Source organism: Aethalodelphis obliquidens, unplaced genomic scaffold (assembly GCF_003676395.1).
Source record: "Aethalodelphis obliquidens isolate GAN/ISIS:26980383/991018 unplaced genomic scaffold, ASM367639v1 scaffold22, whole genome shotgun sequence".
NCBI lineage: Eukaryota > Metazoa > Chordata > Mammalia > Artiodactyla > Delphinidae > Aethalodelphis > Aethalodelphis obliquidens.
In genome coordinates this window covers 7809214-7818563 of record NW_020837966.1, presented here as the reverse complement: position 1 = coordinate 7818563, position 9350 = coordinate 7809214, and the positions used below count along the sequence as shown (strand labels likewise).

Below are 9350 nucleotides of genomic sequence, written 5' to 3'. Positions count from 1 at the left end.
AATCATAAAACTCGGTAGGTCTAATAAATGGGCCACGTACATACACTTTTAACAAAATATCACCTAGATGACCCAACTCTAAAAACATCTAATGCCATCTTGGTGTCAGTAATTGGCTCCTAGCTTTAAAACAGAAAAGGAGTCTAGACTCTAGAATATGGTGCTATTATTTTGAAATCCTAGAAAGAGAGAAACGATTCAGTGTCTCCTGCTTGATTCAAACAACAATTCCTGGGACTTCCCTGGTGGTCTAGTGGTAAAGAATCCGCCTTCCAATTCAGGGTACATGGGTGCGATCCCTGGTTGGGGAACTAAGATCCCACATGCCACGGAGCAACTAAGCCCACGCGCCACAACTACTGAGCTCGTGCACCTCAACAAGAGAGCCCACGTGCTGCAAACTACAGAGCCCACGCGCCCTGGAGCCCGAGCGCCACAACTAGAGAGAAACCCGAGCAGACCGCGTGCCATAGCGAAAAGATCCCGCATGCCTCAACAAAGATCGTGTGTGCCACAACTAAGACCCGATGCAGCCAAATAAAATAAGGAAAATAAATAAATATATTTTTTAAAAACCAACAGTTCCTCATACAAGTTTGTAGAAAATCAAAAGGGTAAGATATTCCACAAGAAGGAGGAGCAGGGTTCTCTCCTGAGTGTGAAGCCAGCTCTTGGTGTTACTTCACTGCACCGGCCATTTGCCATTAAGGATCATTCTTTTCTCCTCTTGGGAGAGTATGAGGAAGAGGACATTGTCTGAACAGTTTCTGAAAAAAAAGGGGGAGTACATCTTATATACATTAATGGTGACCACAAATTTAAAGGGAGAAGGAAAGACACATGTGGAGCCAAGAAAAATAAGTGTTTAATGACTCTGTTTATTTCCAGGAGACAACTGGAACTTCATAGTTCTGAAGAGAAAGGTAGAAAAATGGATACTCATTTGGAAGAAAATGAAAGCTTTACTTAATTAATGTGTTAAATGCTGGTGTGAAAGAACTTTTCTTCTCAAAGCGAAACTACCCCTCCCCGCTTTTCCCAATGGGTAATCTCACCCTCACCACCGCCTTCTCATTGCCAGTATGCGTATTACCTTCTCCCATACAGAAACGGAAGCCCGGCTCCTTCTCTTGGCCTGACAAGAGCATCTGCTAAGATCACACCTTCACCTGGTTTCATGCAGCACTTTTGTGCTTCATCTTCACAGAATCAGGCACCAGGTAGATGGTTAATAAACACTTGTGAGAGTTCAGTGCACTAGACCCATAGGTAAACAATTACAATAAAAGTAATTAAGTACCATTGAGAATAAGAGCATGAGCTAATTTCTTCTATGTAAAATTCCCAGAGGCCATGCAGATAGACAAACTTGAATTCCTGCAGAGCTAGAGGGCTCATTACTCCTGGAGGCTATATATTCCACCCTTAGATAGCTTTAATCTTTAGAAAATAGCTATATTAAGCTGAAATTTTCTTCCCTTGAATTTCTACCCATGAGGTTCTGTTGTGACCCTTAGGGCTCCAGAACAAATCACATCATGTCCAGAACACATATTTAGCAATTGGAAGGCTTCTGTCTCATCCCCCTTGAGTGGTCCTTTCCCAGCTGATAATCTCAGATGTCCACTGGTTCTTCTGTTGACATGTTTGCAGAAGTATTCCTTTAAGTGTGGCCCAAACATTATCATCATCCGAGGAGCACATTAGTCAAGCAAATTGCAGGGATCCCTCATTCAAACCTACCGAATCAGATTCTAAGGAGTGGGGCCCTAGAATCTGCCCACATTTAGCATGTGCCCAGATGATTCTGAAGCATTCTCACCAACCTCATCACTCACCTCTGGATGGGCCCTTTCGAACTATCACTCAGGACATTTTCTAATACTCCATGTATGGTCTAGTATTGTCTTAGAAACACTCTGTAGACAGTTCAAATGGTTGTATGAAAGAAACACAACTGAACTTTGGGAAAAGGTCTATATAGTCAGAGCTATACTTAACTCAGAATGACATGTGCCCAGTGGACTAGGTGGTGTGATGGATGGCAGGATGCCTCAGGCTACGATGGGTCAGGCACTGAGCCAGCTGATTTTGTGGTACTGCCTACTCAGTCTCCATGACCTGCAAGATCCTTGTTATGTTCACATTATTTAGACGAAAAGATGGAAGCTCTGAGGGCATATTTGTTCTGTATCAAAAAGCTGTGAAATCAGAACCCAGATCCCTCTGACCCCAAAGCCCAAATCTCTCCTCCATTCCCTACCTAAAACTACCAAAAGTAGCATTCGTGATCTGTGCAATATTATTGTCAATATGATCCCTAAATGCTGAAATATATGAGAGGAGGACATTCAAGGAAAGTTATCATATTTTATACTTTTGTTTCTGGCTCATTCACCAGCTTTCTGAGTGACATAGTTAAGATGCAGTTGACATCTCTACAGTGTGATTGGCATTTATGCACACTCCCTAGCTCAGTACTCTTAACTTGACCAGGCGACTGGGCTGTGATAATGTGACACTTAAAATGGAGCTGGAGGAGCTCAGTGTGAGCTTCAAAGACATAACCCACAACGGTGCACACGACTGGAAACGTTTCCCTCTAACACCAGTCTGTCTACAGTGTTATTTATAATCACTTTATATGGCAGCAAGGAAGAAACACCTAATGGAAGTAACTTTAGGTAGCAGAAGGCAGGAGATAAAACTGCTGCTCAAGGAGAGAAGACTAGCGCTAGAAACAACAGTTTTTAATTGGCTCATCTCCTGATACTCAGGCCGATATTTTGAGCAAGGATGGAAAACAAAGTCACTACCTACGTAGGCTATTCCATCCAATCTCCCACCTCATGATGGAAAACTCCAAACAGGCAAAGACACCTACACAAACAGCTCATATCTTTATTTAGAAACTTCCGTTCCACTGTTGGGAAAAAGCTCCCAATCAAGACAGCCAGTGGCTCAGTGGAGATGAAGCTGTCAAATGGAAAGAGAGATCACACAATGAAGAGAGACTTAGATCCTAGCTCTTCAGGCTCTCATTCCTGCAGTGAGCATAAGGGGTGCTCCCTGCAATATACCTGCCTCATCGAATTTACAAAACAGAGCAATCTCAACTCAGCCCGGGGTCCGTGAATGCCACGTAAAGGTGATGGGGGACTCAAGAACCCAACAGCATCTCCTGAAGATGTTAATGATATGAAGTTTGTTTCCAACCAAAATTTCTTGTCTTGTTCTCCAGAGAATAGCAAGGTTACCAAAAAAATGCCAGGAGGTATGACTGCTACAGAGAAAGCAGAAAACAAATAATACCTGGTGCTCCATTTATTTGAAGTCACAGCTACGTTACATTACAGTAAATGGACTTTGCTGGTCTCCTTTCCAGCAGGACCAAATTGGAACTAAAAAGGAGTTGCAATGAAGAATCTGTGCAGCTATTTCTGGGCACAAAAGCAGGTCAACAGCAGCAGACGTCATGTTAAGAAAAACAACCCACTCTTGCATGGCGTACCATAATGTCACTGCAGTTAGATGGATTAGAGGTTACAGTTTGTCATAGATAGCCATAGGATACCCACTGATAATCACACATTTTGCTCTACTGACAGATAACTGCAGCCCTCAAATGAGATGAGCTTCCTCCATACAAACACATTACGTGAAATCAATACTTAATTACGGCAGAGCCTGCGTGCGTTGCTGGCAGCTGGTTCTGGGAAGGAGGCGGTACGAGGCCGCTCTGCTAGAGCAGTGAGTTAACAAGTTGAAAGAGGTGGAGGCACTACGGAAAGACAGTGCCCATCCTACTGACTGTGCCTGAGGCCTAGATTTAAATGAGTCACCATTTGGACACTAGGCTTGGGTTGGAGAAGATAACTGAGGCACGGATAATTACACTGTCAGAGGAAGAGCAGGCGTTGCCTGTGATGGTAGTTGCTGAAATGCTACTACAGATCACATCTTTATGTGGATGTGCAAGGCCCTTAGTACAGACCCCAAGCAGGGAGAAGTGGATGGTGCCTGATGAGTGACCCTAGGGAGAAGCTGTGCGGCCAAAGGGAAAGAACAAAGAGCAGAGAATCAAGTGATGTGGGATGGCTTCCAGCTCTCCTGCCCTGGCAAGCTGCAAAGCAGCTTGCAGTTCTAGCTACTTATCCATTCTGTCTAAGCCAGAAGACAACTGTGAGGGTTGAGTGGAATCAGATAGGCAGGATGTACTTTGCAGTCTATGAGGCTGCAGACCGTTGCAAGAGATGATGTTTATTTTAAGAATTGATAAGACCCAGGCCTGCAATATCATGAATAATCAAGAATAAGAAGCAGTAGCTTCATTTATTAAGTCCCCCCAGTGCCATGTTAGGCAAAGTCACACTGAAACCTATACACACACAAAAAAAGAAGAGAGGTGAACAAACCTGGAGGAGACATTCCAAGTAGAACCAAAGATACAGGCAGGGAAATTAGAAAATGACTACATGATTCATCTATGCCACGCTCACGTAATTCCACACTAGAAGGCATTCCACTTGAAAGCTGTATGTTCATCCAAGAATTTTCCTATTGTTCTTTTTTAAAAATTTTAGTTTATTGTGCTTAGCCACCTTTTTGAAATGTATCATTTTCCTATACCTCATTCAAAGGCTTATGGGTTTGTTTGACAAAATACCTAATCAATAATTTTTAAAAAAATGAATTTCGTAGGTATAGCCCCGAAAACTGTTTGTTGAAAGCAACATTAAAAGATATGGGTAGGAGGGAATTCCATGGTGGTCCAGTGGTTAGGACTCTGTGCTTTCACTGCCGAAGACGCGGGTTCAGTCCCTGGTTGGGGAGCTAAGATCCTGTAAGTCACACACTGCAGCCAAAAATAAATAAATAAATAAACAACTTTAAAAAAAGAAGATATGGGTAGGGAACGAGAATCAGAGAAAACAAGAGGCGAGGTTTCAGGGGCTCCTTTACAAAATAGTTTGAAGGCTTCTCTTTGAAGGGAGAAGTGGGTTGTTCGTGGATGAGAACTCAGCTCTACAGTTGGCCAGGCCTCACCTCTTCACCACTACGTGACTTTGGGAAGGTGAGTGGACTTTCTGAGGCCTCAGTTGCTGCATCTGTTAAATGGCAAATGTGAGCATGAGGAATTCAAAGGTTTGCTGTGAGTGGCCCAAATTCTTACAGGTGGTTGCAAGGTTTCCCCATCGGCCTTTTGCTTACCTCAATACAAAGCCATCCATGAAATTAACAAGCAAACCAATCTCTTGATGGGGTGAGGTTTACTCCCTTGACTTGGGTCACCCACCCCTCACCAAAACCAGAGAGACTCATTTCACAACTGAGAAATTGGCCTAGCATGAAAATAAAACTCTTAATGCAATTCCCTGAAGCTGGCTCATGGGAAAGCAAGACAGAGTCATCAGACACAAGTGCCTAGGTTTCTTAAAATCAGAATTTTCCATAGATGGGTCGAGAAGAAATGTACACTACAGTATTCTAGTTTTACCTGGCTCCTCCTTATGCATTCGCAAAATAGGATATATTCGACAGCGGACGTGTTACTGATTTAAACCAAATGTGGAGCGTTACAGAAGGTGTAGTCATTAGAGTACTGTACCAAATTATAGAGCCACCACAGTGAGTGCAGATTTGAATTATGTGAATTCAGTATAATGTGACATAAAATATGTTGAGATTCTCTGTATGTGCAAAATTTTAAATAATGCAACACTAACCCTCCCCCAGAATAAAGTTTGTTGACAATCACACAATTTAATCTCAGAGCTGAAGGAGGCAAGTGAACTGTAAACTGAATTTACACTAGGGCTACATGGGGACACTCATTTTATCTGGTAAACAAAGCTCCCTCCTACCTTTTGTTGGTATTTGCCTTGAAATAGGTGAATTTCGAATTATGCAAGGACTCCAGGGACATAGCCCTCAAATAAAGTACAACCGCTCTGTGTATGTTTTTTATTTATAATGTAAGAAACCAAAATCCAGACAGATGCCTGAAACCTAAGGATTCTGGGAACGAGCATCATGGAACAGATTGTTCTAGAAAGAGGAAAGTGAAGATTTTGCTTTACGAGGTATAGCCTATGTCTGGTGGATGCCAGACTTCATCTAAAATTAAGTTTCACGATAGTCTCTTCACCCATCTAACCTGTCAAGGGCATGTTCATGAAGTGACACTGATCTCAGTATCTAGGGCACGTGCAGGATCCAGCACATGCTGCTGGGCCTTTGTGCTGCTCTTTGGGCTCTTGCAGGCACTAACAGAAGATTCTCAAACTTATAGGAACATTTGGAAACCACTTACCAGTTTTAGAAAGTGCTTTCACATATATTAATGTACACTGTTCTTATACGTCCGTAATAACTCTGTGAGATAGGCAAGACGAGGAAACTAGGATGCAAAGAAGATAAGAAAATTGCAAGAAGTCACAGAACTAAGCTGTATGAGATGCAGATCTTCAGACTCCATACCAGGAGCTCACGACATCATCCCAAGCTGTGCTCTGCTTTGAAATGGTCCAAGAGGACACAGGTCCAACCCTGACAGTCTCTACTCAGGGTTAGGAATATCTCTCCAAGTAGTAACACCTCTTCACCCTCACACCCTGGACCGTTTGCTTGCTGCTCTGGGCTGCCCAGCATCCACCCTTTTAAACATCCACCCTTCCCCCATTAGATACAGTCTCGTGGGACAGTTGATGGAAGTACTCCGCTCTCTCCTTCTAAGGGTGAGCATGTGAGCAAATAGGCCAATAGAATGCCTGTTCCCTTCCAGGAATCTCAATTTCAACCAAGAGAAGAACAGAACGAAGAAAGGTCGGGGCTTATTCAGTGAGCCTCTGCACTCTGGTGCTACAGAACAATTCCTGCCAAGTAGACTGCCTTGGTTCATGTCCATCTCTAAGCTTGCTTCTTCAGTCTCCCACTGATTTTATAAGTAGTCCCATCTCTTCCAACAAATTTCTCCTTAGTTAACTTAGCCAAAATCCATTTTGGTTACTTGCAATCCAAAAAACATAGCTTGAAACCCAACTAAGTCTGCGTCTTTGCATGTACATTGGTACCCAAAGAATGAGTGATGAGAGTCCCAGTGTGTGTGTGTGTGTGTGTGTGTGTGTGTGTGTGTGTGTGTGTGCGCACATGTGTGCACATGAACGTGCTCTTACTCTTAAAAGTTCAGATCACATGTCCAAGAGAATATGAATGATGGAGGCATTATTACACAGAGAAGCTAAGAATGGTGTAATTTCAAGGCTTAATTACATTGCTCCTGTAAGTATCAAGTGCACATTTAAAAAAATTTCACTTATCACAAGGAAATTTAAAATTGACTCATAAAAAATCATCTTTTTCAAGATTTCAAAGGACACGGAAATTGTGAAGTATAATATTTTACTATTAAATGCCTTTTTTCCTCTAATTCTGCCACCTCTATCTATGTTATCTACTATTAATGAAATATTGTGCACATCCTTTTGGGTGTATTGATAAATTAACATGCACGTCATTTTTTTAGGAGGTCTATATACTAGCTACAAATTTTCTACGCAGTAAACATGGTTTATATATAAATTGCGAATCTATCCAACTAATTTGTTGAAATAATTCCAATGAATTGGAAATGCTAGGACTAAGGATATCCAAAATTTATAGTTTCGAGTCCAAACTAGTTTTCCATACTATATAGACAGGACCTCATCAATCTTGTCCCCCAGTGTTTATGTGGGTATATTTCCTAGAACTGTACAAATGTTACATTTTTAATCTTTGGTAATGTGGTATTACAAGAAATTGCTTTTCTTCTGTTATTGTTCAGCCCTGTCATCTTCATATATGCTTAACCCTTACTAGTCACTTGGCGTTATTTCATTTTCTTTTCTTTGTTTTTTTTCCATTCCCTTGATATATCAATGTCTTTGTTACTGGTTTCTAAAAACTCATTTATGATTAAGGATGTTAACCATTTGTCATGCAGTGCAAATGAAATACCATATTTTATTGCCATCAATTTACTATGGTGTTTTGTATTTTGGTTGTGTATTAAAATATAATCCTGTTGTGCTTTAAAAAAAAAAGAAGATGCTTTGCAACTTTTATTTCTAGTACGTGACATCTTGTATAATTATTAAAAATAATATGCTAAAAAATTTTACATGAGAATTTAAATAGGGGTTTAAGATTGCTCCTGTTGAAATGAATGAGAAGTTTGGCTTAATCTGATGTCCATTTAGTATTTGATACACTGTTTCATTGTTCTGCTTATCTTTTTTTTCACAACCAAAAATCAACATAACTACATTTCTGTGACAACTGGATCATTGGACGTAGTTTTGGAGACGGCATATTATTCCAAACTGCCATCAAGCTTCAGGTAACACCCCAGGTCTGCCCTTTTGTGAGCATGTTCAACAATAACGACAACAACAGAAATGGATAAAAATATTTCCTCCGACTTTGCAAAAGTTGAAGCAGTTACCTCGAAGTTGTGGATCAAAAACCCCCAAGATTTCTGTTAAACTTAAATTGACTTTATCACATTTCCCCACTCTATAGCTTACTCTTGATGTTGTGCTTTTCTCTGTGATCCCAGTAATTCCAAAGGAATCACATTCCCAAGGAAAGAAATGCAAAAAGCAAAGTAAGTTCATAAAGTGAGACTCTGAATGCATTTCTGCCATCTTTGCTTTGATGTCTGACCCTAGAAGATGTACCCTGAGCAGCAGGGAGATCATTTGTAATCTTTATTATAATGGCAGCAAGAAATACTGAAAAATGCCCTACCACTGAAGATGCTTGCTGAATTCTTTGTGATTTTTCAAAAAATATCATATTGGGTATCAACACATGCACAGCAGGAGCAGCAACATATGCACAACATATGCACAGTATATCCCTCTCAGGTTTACGACCAGGTGTCTAGAGGGTCTTAAGCTAGAAACGGGCAGCAGTAGTTAGTTCCCATGGAAGTGATCATGTTGATAAGCTGCTTCTTGTTAAGGTTTTACCTGAACTTGAATGGGTTTGTGTGTTTTTGTTGACACTGAATATTTCTGAAAATATAATAAATGAATTGAGATTAGAGAAGGGAGGAAGGAAAGAAGGAGGGGGGCAGAGGGAGGGAGGGAGAGAGGGAGGGAGGGAGGGAGGAAAGAAACATCTTCTCTTTCATTTTATGACGTATGGGCTAGTCAGTTATCTATATACCTATTGTCACTGGAAAAATGTCAATTCCAAACAGACTTCCTCATCCCTCAGCCCCTGCCATATTCTCTTCCCTGATTTATATCAGCCATTTTTTTCTTTTCAGTAAATGCAAACGCATGTTAATATTATTCCACAAA

The 9350-nt window shown here is 41.1% G+C and overlaps 1 pseudogene; it reads left to right on the top strand.

Moving 5' to 3' along the window:
* Window positions 1-582: 582 nt before the first annotated feature.
* Window positions 583-760, top strand: LOC113628187 (uncharacterized; annotated as a pseudogene).
* Window positions 761-9350: the final 8590 nt, after the last annotated feature.